The following is a 22,148-nucleotide window of genomic DNA, read 5'->3' as shown; positions in this document are numbered from 1 at the left end:
AGGATTAGATACACAGCTCAGAAGTCAGTATCACAGGATAGGATTAGATACACAGCTCAGCAGTCAGTATCACAGGATAGGATTAGATACACGGGCTCAGCAGACAGTATCACACAGGAGAGGATTAGATACATGGCTCAGCAGACATTACACAGGATAGGGTTAGACACAAATACACATGTTTATCAAAACGCTCTTGAACGAGTTGAAAATAAAATACTATCAATACTTGGGTAATCGTTTAATTTGTGTTGCAAATCTGTAGTGTTGAATATATGATGTGAAATGTTTTTATGTGCAATATAATATTTTGTTATAACTAATCACAGTTGGTTACTATGCCCAGGCAACGTCGGGCTCTTCAGCTAGTTCTAAATAAGTCTTAAGAAACACAAGGCACCATGAAAACGCTCTGCAATCTATGAGCTGGATATGCTGAAAAGCTTATAGTCTTTATGGGACAAGGTTCAGTACAAGGGAACGTTCACACATAGCAGAAGTCCAGCATATTTCCCATCAAGATTTGAATGCAGAAAAATAGTAGCAGAATACAGGTGCAGTAAATGAAATTGGCAAACATCTTAATGAAATAAATGTGCAGAACTCTGACTGATATCACAGTAACAAATACAACCACACTGAGCACACCTTAGCGTGAATGTGAATATTGAATAAATACTTCCCAAACCACTGCTACACATAATTATATCTTTTATTAACGATACTCCTGATGAACATTCTGATGAAGGAGAAACGCACTGAGTCGGATAATTGTGTTGGATTATTTATGAAGTATTCTTTTATACTGTACCTGGCAATGTTTCACAGTTACAGCAGCTCACCCTTGGTGGAAACTCCCTGTGAGTATCAGTGTTGGACCCACAAGATCAGGTCTCTGCCAGACGTCAATTATATTTGCAAGAAAGGAAAGGATCCAGATTCAGTCCATAAAATCCATAAAGCTTTATTTCTTTTAAAACATAGCAAGCACTACTGCATACACCTTAGCATAGGTGTGAGTTGGGGGGATAAGGTGTCAGGAAGACGCAGCTCGTATAATATCTGGTCGACTTACAAAAGGGATAAAGAGATTGTTTGTATCAAATATAACTTTATTCTTTCCAGGCCATGACTACCTTTGCTATTGATGGAGAAAATTTAGCCCCCATAGGAGCACCACTTTTTTAAATTAAAAAAAGTTCCATTAAATATTACATAATTGAGTTAACATGAAAAAGTAACTAAACCATATTTTTTGTACAATAAGATGCACTTCTTTCCTCTAAGGGAGCGGAGGGAAGTTAAGTAGAATGTTTTTTTTTTTTTCATGTGTGCAGTGTGATGGAGGCCACATACACCTGGATGGGAATGAGAGGGCCATGTATACCAGGATGGGGATGACGGTGCCATGTAAACTTGGGAGGGGTATCATATGTATGAAGATAGGGGTTCATATATATATCTAGATTGGGGATATATACATACCAGGATAGAGGATATTAGTACAGATTTGAGGGACATCTCCCCTGTAACAATGTCAAAAGATCACCCCCTTAACAGTGTGACATGACCACATTTAAAAGATTCAATTTTTCTATTTTTCTAGTCCAAAACCTAGGTGATGCTTCTTATGCTTTCAATAATACAGTAATAAAAGCTTGACGTTCTGAAGTATAAAGACTGTCTGGAGATATGGCGATATAGGCCAGCGTCATACTTAACATATGGAAAAATCGGTCCGAGTTTCCCTGACGAGAGTTGCAGGAGCGTAATGCAAGTACAATCCAATTTCTGACACCTAGCATCCGCCGATTTACATCCGAGTGCAGTGCGATTGCAATGCGATATTAAACATGAGCTTTACATACAGCAATTCTCTGTCATTTACACATTATAGTTTGGAAGAATAATTTCTTTGTGTATATAGGTTACATTTTTTTCAAAGGTTACAGCAGCGCATGAATCTAGGCTATGTGAAGACACAAGCACATTAAAAACATTCAATGTGGAGGACTTCCGGTTCCGGCGCCCGCATGTGAGGAGCAAGGCTTCCAGCGCTCCCCAACCCCCTGCTAAAAGGCAGCATTTACACTGCAAATCAGACCCCTGGAGTACCGGGAACGGGAGGAGAGGAAGGTCCGGTCCTGCTGCACCGCTGCATGGACAGATACGTCCTCAGGAACAGCGGTAGGGGAGCAGCTCAAAGCCGAGGGAGGGAGACACGCGCGCCTTCCAAGATGGCGCCGGCGCCGACCTCAGCAGCGGCAGTAGCTGCTGCAAAGCAAACGGAGAGGAAAGGGGAGCAGGGAGGAAGGAGAGACGGCAGGGCTGCGACACACAAGTCTGGGGAAACCGCGACCGGGAAGCCCAAGGAGACCCAGGGCACCCCTAAGGTATGCACTCTCCCTGACGCGCTATATGCCCCTGCATCCCCAACTGCCACGGAAGAACGCGGTGACTATGAGGAGCGCGACCCCCCTAGGCTGCAGATACCAGAGATGGACTATAAAAAGCTGGCAGGGGAGGTGGCAGGACATTTGCTGCCTGAAATCACGTCTAAGCTGAGGGACTACATAGGATCAGCTTTGCATGACATGCAGAAGCACCTGGATGAAACTGCTGAGAAGGTGTCCGCAGTGGAGACACGTGTATCTACACTGGAAGACACTGTATATGATGACCAGACAACAATATCTAGACTATCTAAAGAAAACCTGATTTTGAGAGATAAAATTGATGATCTGGAAAACAGATCCAGACGGAGCAATATCCGGATTATAGGAATCTCTGAAAAATTCCCCATAAAGGACTTAAGAAATCTGTGCGAAAATATGATCCCCGAGGCATTGGGGATCGAGGCGGGGAAGATAATAGAGCGAGTACACCGCATTGGTCCCCAAAAGAACTCGTCCGAATTGGGTAACCAGATAAGACCTAGGCAAATCATTACCAAATACCTGAACTTTTCAGACAAAAACGATGTCATTCAGTCCTATAAAAGACTTAGACGACCCCTTGAAATTAGGGGGGGAAAAGTGCTCTTATTCGAAGACTTTTCTGCAGAAGTGACCAGGCAACGCAGAGCTTTCAGTGTGATATGCACAGAATTACATAAAAACAATGTGCGGTTCCAATTGAAATACCCGGCAACCCTCTACATTAGACATCAAGATGGCTCTTCACATTGATTTTACAATCCCAAAGAGGCAGAGAATATCTTAAGACCCTGGGAGTCGACCACACAGAGGATGCTAGATCGCAGGGAAGCGCAAACAGTCCCAGAGATCATCTAAAGAGCTGGCCGACATACACTGAGGATAGAAGCCCGAATCTAGCATCGGATTTACCGAAGGCCCAGAGAACGTCCAAACAATCCGGGAAGGTTTGAAGAGCGGTGTACGGGTTGTTACTGAGGACAGAATGGGGTTTTGATGTATAGTTGTTGTTTTTTTCTCTTTCCGGGGTCTGATCACCTCTCGGACTGCCCGAGATATTTGTATTCTATATGTCTGACTGTAACTGATCACGCAATAATGGGAGAGAGGAAAGGGGGGAGGGGAGCTAGGGAAGGAAAATGTGCGGGGAAGAAGTGAAGTCAAGAATGGTACGCCAATCTGGACAAGGGTCCTGGAGACGTTCTTCAGGTTCCTTAGGGGATAAGGGGGCAGGGAAAATGTTAATCTTGGTTCAATTGGTTTGTTGGGGATATAACTGTAATTTTGATTTTCTTGTTAAGATACTTGCAAGCGGCGCTCGTAGGCTATCAAGGCGACAGAAAATTGGCTCATATGGACAAAGCAGGATAGGCAGCTCCCATGCTCGTGCCCCTGTATTAGGTGTCATTAGGACACCTACAGTTGGCCCACCTAAAAAAAAATAATTTATGAGGATAGTTACTTGGAATGTAAAGGGCCTGAGGTCCCCACAGAAGAGGCTAATGATTCTTAGACATCTTAAACGTATTAAGCCAGATATAGCCCTATTACAAGAGACACATTTGGAGTTGTCTGACTTCAAGAGGATGAAAAAATTGTGGGTGGGCAAAACATAAGGGTCTCCAGCTATTAACAACAAGGCAGGAGTACTAATTTTAATAGATAAAAATTTCCAACACCAGATGGTGAACACTAAAACGGACCATGAGGGGAGGCTACACTCGATCACCATAACGGCATCTGGTAGCACATACCAAATAATGAACGTTTATGCCCCCAACGAAAACAAAAAAATACTATCATTATCTAGAACAAGAAATATTGAAAGATCCCACACAGAATCTGACAATCGGGGGGGATTTTAATTCGGTGGTGAATATCTTAGAAGATAGAAAAAAACAAATCACGGGGGACACCGGGACTGAGAGGCCAGGATAAAGTAATTCCCCCATTGCTAAAAAACACGGGCCTGACTGACACTTGGAGATATCTGCACCCACAGGATAGGGAGTTCACTTTCTATTCACCCGCCAGAGATGCGTGGTCGAGGATAGATCATTTCTTTGTCTCCCCGCCTATCCTTGACAGGGTGCTGTCGGCTACAATACACGATCTGGTGATATCGGATCATGCGCCTGTGATAATAGAACTGGCAGATACGTTCCCTAGAGGAACAGACTATCTATGGAGATTTCCTAGTTACTTACATGACAACGAGGATTTCGAATTAAAACTGAGGGAGTGGTGGGGAGAAATAAGAGAAGACAATAGGGCACACGAGACTAACTCACCCCTACTATGGGAAACAATTGTAGTCATGAGGGGAAAAATAATTTCATACATGTCAGCTTAAAAAAAAAAAAAAAAAAAAAAAAAAAAAAAAAAAACACACGAAAAGTACACAGAACTCACGAACAGGCTCAGACAGACTTATACCCTATTTCAAAGTCACCCCAACAAATTAAATAAGGATAACTGGTTAATGGAACAAAGAGAATTTAATACTTGGATGGCAAAGAGGGAACAATTATTTAAATCATCTAGCGAGGCCAAATTCCATAGATATGGAAATAAAGCAGGAAAACTGATGGCCTCTATGGTCAGGAATAGATTCTTTGCGCAAGGCCCTTTCCATCTAAAAGACCAAAATGGTAACATACAGAATAAACCAAAAGACATAGCCAGTATTCTGGGAAAATACTATAAGAACCTTTATATGGATAAGGCGGATCGGGGAATACCGACGATCACATTACTCGACCGACCAGACATCCCGAAGTTATCAGATGAACAAAAACAATTCCTAAATACACCCATCACACAAGAAGAAATTAAACAGACAATTAGGAACTTGGGGAATGGGAAAGCCCCGGGCCCTGATGGCTATTCGGGAGAATTTTTTAAGATTTTACAGGACGAAGCATCCCCTGTTTTAGCAAAAATATTTAACGGGATACTAGAAGGGAAACCCATGACGAGGCCCAGCAAATTAGCATATATCAAAGTTCTACCAAAACCAGGAAAGGATCCCCTGTCGCCGGGATCATATCGTCCCATTTCCTTAATAAATGTAGATAACAAAATAATGTCTAAAATCCTGGCCGATAGATTGGCAGAAATATTACCACACCTAATTTCAGAATCACAGGCGGGCTTTGTTAAGGGTAGGTCGGCAACGAGCAACATGAGAAAAGTCATGTTGGTTTTGGACAGGGTAAACCTCAATCCCACTCCAAGTGAAAAACCAGCACTACTAACAATCGACGCCGAAAAAGCATTTGACAATGTCAGGTGGGAATGGCTTTTCAGGGTATTGGCAAGAATGGGTTTTGGCGGCTCCTTCCTGACCTACATCACAGAGATATATTCAAAGCCGGAGGCCCAGATCTACATTCCGGGTTTCCTCTCGGACAGATTCCCACTGTCCAAGGGGACAAGGCAGGGGTGTCCTTTGTCGCCTCTGCTATTCAATATAGCTCTGGAACCTTTGGCGAGAGCTGTCTGACCCGCAGCGGTTTCCTGGCATCCAGATCGGTGGGGAGGCAGTGCGTGCTACTTTCTTTGCCGATGATATTTTGCTTTTCCTTAGGGATCCCTTTGTGCAGGTGGAATCTGCTATAGAAACGATAAATACATATGGGGACTATGCGGGTTTTAAAATTAACAAGATTAAATCCGAACTGCTTCCCCTGGGAAGGTGGGACACGGCGAATAGACAGATTAAACAGAGCTCAATTGGGGGTGGGCATGGCGAAATCCTATATTAAATATCTAGGCATTAAAATAGGGGGGGAGCCATCATCTATATACAAATTAAACTACCCTCCATTAATAGCAAATCTAGTAAATGATCTAGTAAAGTGGAAGGATCTGCCATTAAATTTGACAGGGAGAATACAGCTTATTAAAATGATGAGTACTTCGAAACTAATGTACCACCTTCAAACGATCCCACTCCTGCTGAAACACAATGATGTAAAATCCTTGAATTCTGCGTTCTCCAAATTTATTTGGAGAAACAAAAAACCATGCATAAGTCTCAAAAAGTTGATGACTCCAAAGATGGAAGGGGGCTTAAACTTATCAAGTGTTAGAAACTACAATATAGCGTGCCTGACAAGGTATTTTTTAAACTGGTTGCATGGAGAGAGTAAATATTCGGCCTATGCCATAGAGAGGGATTATGCCCAACCTTGGGATCTTAGGTCCTTGTTGCACGCAAGACTAAAGATGCTTCCAGCCAAAATCAAAAATTCTTTGATATTCCGGGATACTATTGCCACCTGGAAGACGGTGAGAAAAAAATACAAACTTCCGTTCCGAATTTCTAAATACCTCCCATTGTGGAATAACATGGAATTTTTACCGGGAGTAGAGAATAAATTGTTTAAGGAATGGAGAGACAGGGGTATACAGGAGATAGCTCATCTGACTCATCCTACAGAGAACAGATGGCTAAGACAAAACGAAATAGAAAAATTTGATCGCCAAAAATTTCAAACGGTACAATTTGAAGATTAGGTATATCATGTCCCACTTAATAGACACGCAGGCGGAGTTCACATGCAACGAGTTTGATAGAATGGTGGATGCAGCAAAAAACTTCTCGTCTATTTCAATGCTGTACAGCACGATGAGAGGGGTGCTTTTAGATAGTCATCCAGATACCTTCTATAAAAAATGGGAATCGCAGCTGGAGGACAGGGCTATTGGAGACAAAATAAGGAAGGGGTGGACTAAAGCTCGCCAGTCCCTTATTAATGAAAGCTGGAGAGAAACTCAATTCAAAATAATACATAGGGCAATATACGCCTTCCAGTTTCCAAGGAGCTCTGATAAGCCAGAAAGACTCACGAAATGTCCCAAATGTAATACCCCATATACTGACTTACTTCATGGCCTGCTGATTTGCAAGCAGGTGGCAGACATGTGGGGTGCAGTTAGAAAATATATAAAGAACATATGGGATTGGGGCGATGAAATCCCGAGAGATTTGGTTTTATTTCACCACTGGGAAAGGTCCCCCGATGCTCATGTAGGGGGGGGGGGCCCCCCCGCAGGTCGTCCACATTATCATAATGCTCATGAAAAAATTATTATTAAAAAACTGGCTACAGAAGGACATGCCCACCATAAAAGAACTCTCGGGACGCCTGAAGCATGTAATGCTAATGGAGAGGTTAGAGGCAGAGAAGAGGAAGTCTTGCGAAACATCTAGATTTTTTACAAAATGGAGGCACTATATTGTGGAGCACTGTAATAAGGAGGAAATACAACGCATAGTTGGTCCTTTCAGAGACACAACGTGGTACCACAGGGAATCCTTGGGGGGGGGGGGGGGGGGGGGGGGGAACACTGGGAATATTAATCCTGAACTGAAGCAAATGATTTCTGTGAGCCAAAGAAAGTCAAATACGGAAGGTCTTAGGGCCTGTGAGCGAGTAGGATTTTTTTTTTTTACAAAGCAAGGGAGGAAAAGGTTTTAGGGTTTTTGGGGGGCGGGAGAGATTGTTGGGGAGGGATAAGGGTAACAAGGTCAAGGTTGATCTTCAAATAGGTAATCATAGGGAGGAAGTGAGACGCTAATGATTATTAGACAGACTGCTACGAGGTGTACATGTTTACAATTATGGCTGCGAGGATGCGTTTCTCCGAACTATGCAACTATGTACCATGATATGCATCTGTGGTTTCTTTTTCTTTTTTGTTTGTTAACAAAAATCTGTAATAAAAATAGAGTTTAAAAAAAAAAAAAAAAAAACATTCAATGTGGATAATCCTCAAATATTTTTCAAAATTTTTTTAAACTTACTGTAAGATGAAAATGAAGGTTCTTAGTGCACAAATTGGCCAATCCATGTAAGACCATCAGCCATGGCAAGGTGACCTCCCCCTGATGGATGTTTGTCCAAAATTGTATACAGGTGGCTATAAATTACATACATACACACACACACACACACACACACACACACACACACACGTATATTAGCAGAGAGCTAGAAAGAAAAAAGAAAAGCTGGCAACTCATGTGCCATACACAGCTGTAATATCACTGCAGGAGCCAACAGGATAGAAGAGATGGATTAAATACAGTAAATACAAATAGAATAGGTAGATATACAGATATCTGACAAATACAGTGAGTGGGCTCTGGCGCACTTTTCGTAATCAGCAGAGGGAAAGCCAATGGCAGGGGGCCAATGGTCATAGCCTTGGAAGGGGGTAAAACCCATGGAGCTTACCAGGCTATTAATATCTCACGGCGATATACTAAGATGCACCAATTATGGCAATTAGCCTCGCTCTTCCCACTTGCCCTGTAGTGGCGATATCAATCCCCGTTGTTAGTAATGGAGTGGTGTCAATAAGACGCCCCAATTACTAAGATCCCGAGTCAGGAACACCTGCCGTAGGGGGTCGCCAACCAAGGGACAGAGTTTAAGTCGAGGAGACCTTGTCCATCCCCAAGCTGGAAGTATCCCCTGGTATGTTTGAGACAGCTCAGCTCCAGGATCCGACTCTGGCTCGGGCATGAGAAAAAGTGGTAGAAATAAATGGGGTGGCTAAGCAACCAGATGCAGAGGCGGTTTTCCCCCACATGGCTGTTAACCAGGAGTTGTTATAAAGGGTTCATACAATCTGGGATTAAGTGGTGGAACAGCTGGTGGTGCCCCAGTCGTGCCGTCATGTGACCGAGCACGTGGCAAGTATACAGGACCGGATTGCGGCAGTCATGCCAATAGTAAAAGAGCATCTAACAGATGCCCAGGCAGCACAAAGTCACACATAATAAAAGAGCGACGGTCAGGACCTTTAACCCCTTAAGCCCCAAGGGTGGTTTGCATGTTCATGACCGGGCCAATTTTTACAATTCTGACCACTGTCCCTTTATGAGGTAATAACTCTGAAGCGCTTCCATGGATCCTCGTGATTATGACACTTTTCTCGTGACATATTATACTTCATGTTAGTGGCAAAATTTTCATTCAGATAACTTGCGTTTATTTGTGGAAAAAAACAGAAATTTGGCGAAATTTAAAACTTCGCAATTTTCCAACTTTGTGATTTAAGGGCATAAAAATTCAGAGATATGGCACACAAAAATCATTTCCCCCATGTTTACTTTACATCAGCACAATTTTGGAACCAAAATTTTTTTTTTTGTTAGGACGTTATAAGGGTTAAAAGTTGACCAGCGATTTCTCATTTGTTTCGGCGCATGGCAGAGCTCAGAAGGGAAGGAGCGCCGTTAGACTTTTTTAATGCAAAATTGGCTGGAATTCAGATCGGACCCCATGTCACGCTTGGAGAACCCCTGATGTACCTAAATTCCCCATAAGTGACCCCATTTTGGAAACTAGACCCCCCACGGAACTTATCTAGTTGTGTGGTGAGCACTTTGAACCTCCAAGTGCTTCACAGAAGTTTATAATGACCAGATTTTTGCCCCCAATTTTTTTTTCCCTAAGGGTAACAGGACAAATTGCAAAACAACTTTTGGGGACCAATTTCTCCTGAGTAGGCTGCTACACCATATGTGGGGGTAAAACACTGTTTTGGCGCATGGCAGAGCTCGGAAGGGAAGGAGCACCATTTGACTTTTTCAAATGCAGAATTGGCTGGAATTTAGATCGAACGCCATGTTGCATTTGGAGACCCCCCTGATGTGCCCAAACAGTGGAAACCCCCCCCCCCCAATTATAACTCCGACCCTAACCCCAATCTCAGCCCTAACCCTAATGGGAAAATGGAAATAAACACATTTTCTTTTAATTTTACCCTAACTAAGGGGGTGATAGAGGGGGGGTTTGATTTACTATTTATGGCTGTTTTTATTTTTGGCAGCTGTCATACGCCAAGACGCTTTTTATTGTAAAAATAGTTTTTGCCTCACCACATATTGAGAGCTATAATTTTTCAATATTTTGACCCACCGAGTCATGTGAGGTCTTATTTTTTGCGGGACAAGCTGACGTTTTTATTGGCATCATTTTCGGGCACATGACTTTTTTGAGCGCTTTTTATTCCGATTTTTGGACGCAGAATGAACAAAAACCAGCGTTTCATGAATTTCTTTTGGGGGGGTGCATTTACACCATTCCGCCTGCGGTAAAATTGATAAGGCAGATTTATTCTTTGGGTCAGTACGGTTATAGCGATACCTCATTTAGGTCTTTTATGTTTTGGTGCTTTTATGCAATGAAAACAATTTTATATAAAATTATTTTTGCATCGCTTTATTCTGCGAGCTATAACTATTTTTTTGCTGATGATGCTGTGTGGCGGCTCGTTTTTTGTGGGACAAGATGATGTTTTCAGCGGTACCATGGATAATTTATATGCGTCTTTTTGATCGCGCGTTATTGCACTTTGGCGGTATGATAAATCATTTTTTGCTTCGTTTTTATTTTTTTAAGGGGTTTGCTAAAGGGGTTAACTAATGGGACAGTTTTATAGGGCGGGTCGTTACAGACGTGGCGATACCAAATGTGTACTAGTTTTTTTTTTTATTTCCAAAAAATGAATTAGGGATTTTTTTTTATTTTATTTAGCAATTTTTTTTTTTTTTTTAATTTTTACACTTTAACTTTATTACATTGTCCCAGGTGGGACATCACTGTCCGGTGACAGATTGCTGATCTGTCACATCACAGACCACTGTGACAAATCAGCAATCTGTCACAGGCACTACAGAGGCTTCCTCCTTGCCTGCGCTTTGCAGGCATGAGGAAGCCAGCTCCCTGCAGGCCCCCGTCGCCATCTTGGATTCGGGGACCTGCAGGGATGGAGCCCCCCACAGCAGCGCTGCACATTGCGCTGCTGTGGGGGGCTCAGGGAAGCACGGAGGGAGCCCCCTCCCTGCAGATGCTTCCCTTTAACCCCGGTACGCCGCGATCGTGTTTGATCGCGGTGTGCAATGGGTTAACGTGTCGGGGGCGGTCCGTGACCACCCCTGATACATTGTGCCGGGTGTTAGCTGTGATAATCAGCTGACACGTGGGTGCCGCTGATCGCTGTGACGTACCATCCCGTCCCTGGGAATTAAGTCCCAGGGCACATGGACGGGATAGTACATCACATGGCAGTAAGGGGTTGAATAATGAGATCGGGTGCTAGTGCCACAACAGCGAGTAAACTCATGGCCAAGTGGCAAGGGCCATATAAGGTATGGGAAAAGGTGGGGGGGGGGGGGGAACTGAAATACAGAGTGTACCAGCCCAGAAAAAGAAAACCAGAAACACCGGAACAACGGTATCATGTGAACTGCTAAGGGTCCAATGATTTGCACTATAGGAACACAAAAGCGCAAATAGGGTCTTATCCAATGATAAATTTATAAAGATACATAGAATCTACTCACCTGCTAACGAGGCACACCAAATTAGTGATAAGCTGCTGCACGTCCAAGGGTCAGACAAGTGACCGCCAAACTATCAAATCCTAGGGAGCTTTTTTTTGGACTCCGTGCGCTGCTTAATATACAGGATTACAGTTATGATGAAAGATCAGTGTTTTAGTCCCAACGCGTTTCGAAGTATAAGCTACTTCTTCCTCACGGGATGACAGACATGAAAAAATAGCATTGCTTCCAGACTAAATACTGTGGTGCTAATAAAAATATGGATATCTTATAGCCTACATATTGTAATATATTGTTTATATGCTTTGATATAGTGTGGTCATTAGACCAAGGATGGAAAGTATTGCAAATATGAAATATGGTTGTTCGAATCCAAACACTATTGCAATATACTATGGTGTAATATCATTAATGCTGAACTTTAACACTGAGACACAAAGCATTTGCTCTGTGTCAATACCGTAAGACAAGGAATTGTTCTGTGGTCTTTGAAGCTCTGTATTTCAAAGATTCATTATTTTGATTTGCACGCAAGTGACCCCTGTTGACAAACAGTGATAGAAACTGAATACTTTCACTTGGGGGGGTGGTTGATGGGAAAGAACTTTCCAACTAATTCTATGTGGTGTATCCTCTACATATGTGCTAGGACAATAGGAATAACAACTGTCTAGATAAATATTTATGCTGCTTGAACAAGGAAGTCTTGTGCTTGGTAATAGTATGATTCTCGATTGACAAGTGAGACCAAAATGTGATGGTCTCAAGTAGCAATGATCATGCATGACATCCATAATCAAGGACCGATTGTGATGCATATCTGCCATGTATGCGTGTGTGTCTGGGTTACGATAGGTATACAGTTTGCAGAATAGGCGATTATGGAAGTCATGCTGCCCATATGTTACCATCTTAGAGCGTTATGCTATGAGCATGAAGAGTTAACTTTGTAACAAGCAACATGTTGAACTTTGAACAGTGATAGACAACTTTGACAAGTTGACCAGAGGCAAACAGAGCCTGGGTTATAATCTGTAGCAAAACATTGTGCTATTGTTAAAGAGACATGCTAATGGCAAACAAATCTCTGGTTGGTGCAAACACACTAAGAGGCTATAACAAACATACCTTGAAGTCTTGTGCAGATTCAAGATTCTGATGCAGACTAAACATACTGCACAGTTGTAATGTGGGAGTGTTGTGTATAAAAAGGTGGACCCCATGTCAGGGAGGGAGGGGACATTTCCAGAAGCTATCGTGGGTGCACGGTTTCTGTGATGACAAGACCAGAGTATTTTCCTTCTCGACACTGTGGTCCCTCCAGTAGAGAAGTGATGCTACAATGCTTGGTAATGTATAGTATGGATGCTTATTTCTCTATGTACTATAATTCATAATAATTGTATGATTCAAATTAACTAACAAGACAGGGTAATATTATATCTGCCATTACATTAACTTGGTGTTCTATCACTTAAATTAATCATTGTATAATAAAATTGTGTCATATCCAAGTAGTAGCCTTCTTTAAAGCCGTATCCGAACCTTATTGCTAAACAGTTGGCAATACAAATACACTCCACATTTGAAATTTGGTGCCAATAGTCACTTTTTTTTTTCTTACAAGAAGTCAAAGTTCATATTATGACGTTTAGATATATCACATGGTAAAACACGATCATTAATATCCATATAAAATAACATCTCTTTATTCATTGATATAATTTGAAAAAAGAAAATTTATGAAATAAATATTAAAAACAAAAAAAAAAAAAAAGAAGTTATACCAGAAAAAGTCACGAACCAATTGAAGAAAACCAACAGAACACTATCCACCATACCAGAACGGGAACAGATCTCCGAAGGAATTTTCACTGCTCCAAGAAGAAAGACTTTTAAAAATATATAAATTATATGTGCAAAAATATATATATATAATATATATATATATATATATATATATATATATATATATATATATATATATATCGAAAGATGGAGAATAAAAATACATTTATATTTTGTGTGTACTGATTAATTAACGATCTATTTTTAACCCTATTTATATCCGATCCATGAAGAATAGTTTCTAGCGAAAATACATGTCGAATTTTTTTTGCAGAAGGCATGCTTGCTCACACTTAAAAATACCAATAAATCCTTTTTAGGCTATGTGCCCACGTAGTGATTTTTAAGCGTTTTTTGGCACGAAAACGCTTAAAAATCGTGTACAAAACGCCCCCCCATGCATTCCTATGGCATTCCGCACATGCTGTGCTAATGCTGTGCTTTTTTCCGCGGCGGAATCACATCGTGGGAAAAAAAAAATAAATAAATAAAAAAAATAAATAAATAAATAAATCGCAGCATGCTCATCCTTTTGTGCGGAATCGCAAAGAATTGCCGCGATTCCGCACTGATAGGAATGCATGAGAATCGCTTACTTCCCGCATGTGGCTATGCCCACCATGCGGGAAGTTAAGCGTCTCATGTGCGGTTGGCACCCACGGTGTGGAGGAGAGGAGACTGTCCTCCAGACCCTAGGTACCATCCCCCTGTAAAAAAAAAAGAATAAAAAATAAAAAAAAAATAAAAATCAGGGTATATTTACCTTCCGGTGTCCCGCGCTGCATTCCCGGCCTAAGCGTTCCCAGTAATGCCTTGCGGCAAGGCCCTGTAATGACGTAGTCTCGAGAGATCGCTATAGCAACGCGAGACTACGTCATCACAGGTCTCAAGGCATCGCTGGGAACGCTGAGGCCCGGGAATGCAGCGCTGGACGCCGGAAGGTAAATATACCCCGATTTTTTTATTGTTTTTTTAGCATTCTATCTTTTACTATTGATGCCGCATAGGCGGCCTCCATAGTAAAAACCTGGTCACACTCGTCAAACACTATGTTTGACGAGTGTGACCAACCTGTCACTTTCCAAGCGATGCTTCAAATCGCTTGGAAAGTGCTTGAATATTGCACGCGAAGATCGCGGCAAAATCGCGATCATAATCGGTAAAATCGCGCGGAAAAAAAACGCACGATTTCTGGGAAGGAGTCCGGTTTTTAGTGAGCGTTTTAAGACGCTACGTGGGCCCACAGTCTTACAGAAAGAACTGAAAAGATAACACCAATACTAATCACTTGTCAAAACATCAAAGCTGTCTGTGGCGTCCATCACAAGAAACAGACCCGCAATCAAAAAAGCACCACAAAGGAAACAGGATCGCTCCCCGTACAAGTACAAGCTGCATGATCAGTTTTAAACAGGGAAGGAGGAAAATTATATTAGGGCCTGGAGGACAGTCTCCTCTCCTCCACACCGTGGGTACCAACCGCACATGAGACGCTTAACTTCCCGCATGGTGGGCATAGCCACATGCGGGAAGTAAGCGATTCTCATGCATTCCTATGGGTGCGGCATATATATATACACACACACATATATATATATATATATATATATATACACACACACACACACATACATATACATATATATATATATATATATATATATATATATATATATATATATATATATATATATATATATATATATATATATATATATACACACACACATACATACACACCTCATACATAAATATAAAAACATTAACCTTTGTTAAAAATAAAATGATAAAAATATAAACGTCTGACTGCACACAATACATTATAGGTAAAAGTCGCATTCATAAAATTGATAAAACTTACCTGATAAAATTAAATGTAAGCTGTTTAAATACAAACTATAAAATTTGTTAAAAAAAAAAATACCATAATACAATAATTTTACATGAAGAAAAATAATTCTAAACTTTATAAAACTACTGTTATTTCATTCAATCCATGCAGTTTCAAAGTATTAAGTCTATAAATCCTAAAAATATTTTTTTAATTGTCCAACTATCAAATATAACTAGGTATGTATTCAATTGGGCTAATTTTTAGCCCATTAATAGTTTTATGGCGAAGAGTCTTGAAAGACCATGCAGAAGAAATAATTTAAATATTAGGTCTGTGGGAATTTAGTCTTAAATGTAATGGTTGTGGTGTTCTACCCACATATTGTTTCTTACACTCGCATTCTAACAAACAAATGACAAAATCAGTGGTACAATTAAGACATTGCTTAATAGGAAAAAATTCACTTCTATTTTGTTAAGTGATCCGATCCTTCAAAAATTTCTCCCTAAAAATCCTGGTATCACTTTTAGAAGAGCACCTACTATTAAAGAGTATAGTAGCCCCAAGCAGTTTGAAAGGAACTACTACACCAATCCCTATGATGAATGTTTTAATAAAAGGGATTTATAAATGCGGACAAAAAAAAATTGTTTGTTGCAATGTAATTACTAAGAAAAATTTATTAAATCGACTAATACTAATGATTTCTTAATAAGCAATATCTTAATTGTACCACTGATTGTTATTTATTTGATAGAATGCGAGTGTAGAAATAATAATGTGGGTAGAACACAACTAGTGTTGAGCATTCCGATACTGCAAATATCGGGTATCGGCCGATATTCGCTGTATCGGAATTCCGATACAGAGTACCGATATTTTTTCAATATCGGAAGTTGCCATAATGCAATGAGCCACTGTTGTGGCTCTGATTGGCTGCCGAAATGATGTCATCATGATGCGCGGTCTGTGCGCATCATGATGCGCCGTCAGTTCGGGCCTTCCAGGGGGTCTGTGCCGGACTGCCCGGGGGTCTGTGTAGGCATCGTCCGATGGGACTACAAGTCCCATCGGGCGATGCCTGCTACAATGACAGTGATTGACACATTAGCCAATGATGGGACAGTAGTAGGCCCCTCATCCAGCTAATGTGTTGAATGTGAAAAAAAAAAACAAAAAAAAAAAAAAAAAAACACACGGATTACTTACCGGTAATACTCTTTTGTAGAGTCCACGACAGCACCCACTGAGAGAGGGGATCCGCCCCAGGAACAGGAAACCTACAGAGAGATAAATGGGGCGGTCCCCCTAGCTCCCTCAGTTTGTATTACCGAGAACAACGGAGGAACCGCCATACATGTTTTAGTCATTTTGTTTGGGCGATTCATATATCACATTTGCTAAGTTTAATCATATATTAAATTCTAATTACAGTCTCCACCACCAAGGAGACCCATGTGTGAAAAATTCTTTACGGGAGGGAAGTGAGCGGGTGCTGTCGTGGACTCTACAAAAGAGTATTACCGGTAAGTAATCCGGTTTTTCCTCTTCGCCACGACAGCACCCACTGAGATTTCCAGAGATAATCACTTGGGAGGGCACACCGTGTTAAGGACTGATCTACCAAAGGTTAGATCCTCGGTAGAGGACAAATCTAGTCTATAGTGACTATAGAAGGTAGATGGAGAAGACCAGGTTGCAGCCTTACATATTTGTTCAATTGGGACGTTTGCTCTCGGCCCAGGAGGATGATATGGCTCTAGTAGAGTGCGCCTTAATCCCCAGCGGAGGGTCTTCTCCTTTTGCCAGATATGCCATTGTGATCGCATCTCTGATCCACCTGGATAATGTGCCTGTTGTAACTCCAGACCCCTTTCTGTTGCCCTGGAAGGAGACAAAAAGAGACCTACTCTGCCTCCAGGGACTGGTCCTATCAAGGTAGGCTAGTACCGCTCTTCTCACATCTAAGGTGTGATATTTCACCTCGTCCTGGTTTGACGGGTTCTCATAGAAGGAAGGTAGGCATATCTCCTGAGACCTATGAAATTTAGTTGCCCGTTTGGGAAGGTAGGACGGGTCTGTCTTCAAAATCAGTCTCGTGTTATTGACAGGAACGGAGGGTCTACTGATAGAGCATGAAGATCACTTATTCTTCTAGCTGATACTAAAGCTACTAGTGTAGCAGTTTTCAATGAGAGGCACTTCACTGATGCCGACTTTATGGGCTCAAACGGGCCTGAGTAAAGGCATCCAAAACCAGAGTAAGGTTCCATGCCGGAAGCCGAGTAATATGCACCGGTTCTGATCGTTGACAAGCTGAAACAAAACGGTTTACCCATCTTTTTGCTGCCACATTATAGTTAAATAGGGCTCCTAGGGCCGATATATGGACCTTTAGAGTATTAACTGAGAGGCCCAATTCTCGGCCTCTTTGAAGAAACTCTAAGATGGGCGTAATGGGTACTTCACCGGCTAGCTCTGCTGGGTGAAAGGCCAGGAATTTTTTCCACACCTTAGCGTATATTCTTGTAGTAGACTCTTTCCTACTTTGTAGCAGGGTATTAATCAGGTTTTCCGAAAAGCCCTTCTGCTTCAATAGTTCCCTTTCAAATTCTAGGTCGCTAGGTGTAGGGCTTTGGCCTGTGGATGGTAGCAGGGTCCCTGCAAGAGAAGATCCTGGTGCAGCGGCAGGATCCACGGGTCGGTTATTGACATGGCTCTCAGCCATGAAAACCACGGCCTCTTGGGCCAAAACGGGGCTATCAAGATGACCCTCGCCCTCTCTGGTCTTATTTTCCTGACTACTGTTGGAAGTAGAACCATTGGAGGGAAGGCATAGGCTAGCTGGAATGCCCAGGGTGCTTGGAGGGCATCTAGAATGTCTGGGTTGTCTGACCTGTAGAGCGAAGCGAACTTCCTTACGCGTCTGTTGGCAAACAGGTCTATCTCTGGTCTGCCCCATTCTGTCGCTATTGTCTCGAAGACGTGCCTGCTGAGGACCCACTCGCCCTGACATAGGACCTGGCGACTGAGATAGTCTGCTTGAGAGTTGTCTACTCCTCTTATGTGGAGTGCCGACAAGCAGTGAAGATGTACCTCGGCTATCTCTAGGATCTTTTCCGCGATAGACATCAACGGTCCCGACCGCGTACCTCCCTGTCGGTTTATATAGGCCACTGCGGTGGTATTGTCTGTCTGGATCCTCACGTGGGTTCCTCTTAACTGCGGGAGAAATTGAGATATCGCATAGTAAATTGCTTTTAGCTCCTTTACATTAGAGGAGGTTTCTATCTCATGTTTACGCCACCGGCCTTGTATCATGTGCTCCTCCAGGTGGGCCCCCCAACCCAAGGGGCTAGCATCCGTGGTGAGCACCTTGGAGGGAGTTACCCACCATTGCACTCCCTTAGACAAATTGGTAGGATTTAACCACCACTTTAGGGATTTAACTTCTGGCGATATGGACATCCTCCCTTTCAACCGCCCCTGCAGTCTCTCTGCTTCCTGCAGAATAGCCCACTGTAGTCTTCTAGAGTGGAACTGGGCCCATTGCACTGCTGGGATGCACAATATCAGGGACCCCAGCAAGGACATACCCTGTCTCAATGATATTACGGGTCTTCCTGTATCTTATTGATTATGGCCACTGCTTTAGCGTCTGGTAGAAAGCACTTCTGACTTACAGAATCTACTTGCAGGCCTAGGAACCTCTGACAGGTAACTGGTTCTAGTCTGGACTTCTCCCAGTTGATTAGCCATCCTAGTGTTTGTAGGGATGAGAATCTTAGCCATTCTTGTTTTGCATTGAGAAACAGAATTCCCTACTACGAGCAGGTCGTCCAAGTAAGGGACCACTAGTGTGTCATTCAGCCTTATATACGACATCACTTCCAGCATCAATTTGGTAAATACCCGAGGAGCCATGGATAGCCCGAATGGCATTGCCGCAAACTGGAAATGCTGAATCCGACCCTTGAACCAGACCGCTACCCGCAGGAACTTCTGGTGCTCTCGGTATATGGGTAGATGGTAATAGGCATCTTTTAGGTCCAAGACTGCCATGTAACACCTGGGAAACAAAAGTTTATTGCAGAATTTATTGACTCCATCTTAAATGGCCTCAGCCTTAAGAAGGTATTAAGCTTCTTTAAATTTATTATGGTCCTAAAAGAGCCATCTGGTTTTGGGACTAAAAACAGGAGAATAAAAGCCCATTCCTTCTTCGTCCCCTGGGACCTCTATCAGGACCTGTTTAGTTAGTAATACTGCAATCTCCATCTCCAGTGCTTCCTGCTTTATCTGGGACTTCATGGAAGTCAATAGGAAGAAGTTCGGTGGATGCCGAACAAATTCTAGTTTTAGGCCCGATGAGACGATATCAATGGCCCATGGGTTTGATGTTACCTTTCCCCATTGGTGGCTGAACTCCAGTAGTCTGCCACCTACCGGTGTACTGGTATTAGCGGAACCTGTCTCCTCTGAAGGGACGCTTTCCAAATAGATTGCCCCTCTGTTTGGGGTCCTTATTTCCCCAGCGATCCTGGGGTTTAAAGTCTCTCTTTTTGCCAAACGGCGGCTTTCTGTAGGACCTCCTATTAAAGGGAATATACGGGTTAGGAAAACCTTTTTTTCTCTCTCCCGCTTTTGTTAAAATCTCGTCCAGTGCCAAATAGGTACTTACCCTGGCAGGGTATAGCACACAGTTTAGTTTTTGTCTGCGTGTCGCCTTTCCACCCCTTCAACCATAAGGCCCGCCGGCCTGCATTGGTTAGCCCTGCTGCTCTAGCCGATAAACGGAGAGAGTCCGCTGAGAAATCGGAGAGGAAGGCCGCTGCTCCCTTAATGAGGGGCATAGAGGACAGGAGTTTATTCCTGGCCACTCCGTTTTTAATATTGTCCTCTAGGTCATTCAGCCATACCAACATTGATTTTGCTGTACACGTGGCTGCTATTGCGGGCTTAAAAGCTGCCGTACATGCTTCCCAGGATCGTTTAAGGAGTGTATCGGTCTTACGATCTAATGAGTCAGCCAAAGTTCCTGAATCCTCTACCGGCAGGGAGGATCTACGAGAGGTAGAGGCCACCGCCGCATCCACTTTGAGGGCTCTCGACCAAGCTGTCAATTCCTCATCGTCAAACGGATATTTACGCTTTGACGTTAAGGGGAGGAAGGTTCTCTGCCCCTGTTTTTCCCACTCCCTTTTCACCAGCTCTTTTATAGCTGGGACCACTGGGAATGCTCGGACCTTTCTACGAGAAATGCCTGCAAACATTATGTCTTGCGGAGTCATGGGGTCCTTACTCTCCGGTAGCCCCATGGTATTTCGGACAGACTTAACCAAGTTACTGACGCTGTCCGTAGGGAAACACGCCTGCTCCTCGTCCTCTGAGGAAGGGTATTCCTGGGATCTATCAGAGTCTAGTTCCCCGGATTCTGACGGCGATTTTGACGCCGGCGAAGCTCCTCCTCTCGGTGAACTTCTGTCTCACGGAGGAGTGACTCCCTAGACTACTGGAGCTGCCCAAGGCCCGTAGCTCTTCTCTAATTATCGCTTGGATATCTTCTTTCTTCCGTGAGGATTCCTCCTGTAAGGCCTCCTCAATACACGCTTGGCATAATCTTTTAGGGTGGCTGTCTGGGAGGGGCTGAGAACATAAGGCACACTATTTTTCGCCTTCTCCGTTCTTTTGGCCTAAAATGGAGGTTATGGACCAGAAAAAAGAAGGCCATCAGCTATTTATTCTGACTAAAAACACTCACCCGTGAGTCTCGTCAGCAAACTACCGGCTGCGGGGTCCGCGCCTCAGGCTGAGGCGAGGCGTGGGATGATATTTTCTCCTTCCGTTTTTTTCTCCAGGGGCTCAACTTGCCTGGAAGGTCCGCTAGCTTCCTTCCTGGAGCTGCCACTTCTTCTGGTGCTGCTGCTTCTCCTTGTAGCACCGCTTTGTCTGCTGCCATGTGGGGATTCAACTGGCTGACTTAGCGGGAGCGAAGCTGGGTCATCTATGGATGACATGACTGTGCACTGGCACTGCCTCCGTGGCTTCTTTTTATAGCCTTTCCTCTTTTTTTTTTTTTTTTAGCCCCTTCTGCGCATGCACGGGCGTTCTCCCGCGAGCGCCGTCTCCTGCACTGATCCCGGAAGTCCTCCATACTACTTCCGGGTTGCCTGCCTGGGAGCGCCTGGAAGCGCTGATGCAGCGGCCCCGACAGTGACACCACGCACCCGGCCCACACGTTAACCCCTGCAGGCATGACCTCCGGTAATGCTGCCTGGCACAAACGCTCAGGCTCTTTTGCTTCTCTCGGGGGGAGGGGGGGCGCGCGGCCACCATCCCTGATATGCCTAATGGCATTGTGTAATGCGTTCGTCCCCTTCCTGGGGGGGGTATACGCCCCTGTCCCCTCAGTGAGCCTTGGCATCTTCTTACCTCCGGCCTCACCTGCATTACCAGCTCGGGGGGGGGGGGGGGGGGGGAACATCACCTCTCCGCCCGACGCTGCCTCCAGTCCTGGGGCCCCTGCTGCTCATATTATGCACGCAGGCGGCTACCAGACCAGGTATCCTCTTCTGCGGGTTCCTTTCTAGGAACAGGAAACCAAACTGAGGGAGCGAGGGGGACCGCCCCATTTATCTCTCTGTAGGTTTCCTGTGGCGGATCCCCT

The 22,148-nt window shown here is 43.4% G+C and overlaps 1 long non-coding RNA gene across 1 annotated transcript in view; it reads right to left on the bottom strand.

Annotated features, from left to right (window-relative positions):
- The window catches only part of LOC141073472 (uncharacterized), a 131,608-nt gene that overhangs the window by 35,915 nt on the left and 73,545 nt on the right, over positions 1-22,148 (bottom strand). The window lies entirely within an intron of this gene.

This window comes from Dendrobates tinctorius, unplaced genomic scaffold (genome assembly GCF_039654945.1).
Source record: "Dendrobates tinctorius isolate UK_male_01 unplaced genomic scaffold, ASM3965494v1 ptg000302l, whole genome shotgun sequence".
Lineage (NCBI taxonomy): Eukaryota > Metazoa > Chordata > Amphibia > Anura > Dendrobatidae > Dendrobates > Dendrobates tinctorius.
This window is presented reverse-complemented; position numbering and strand designations above follow the sequence as displayed.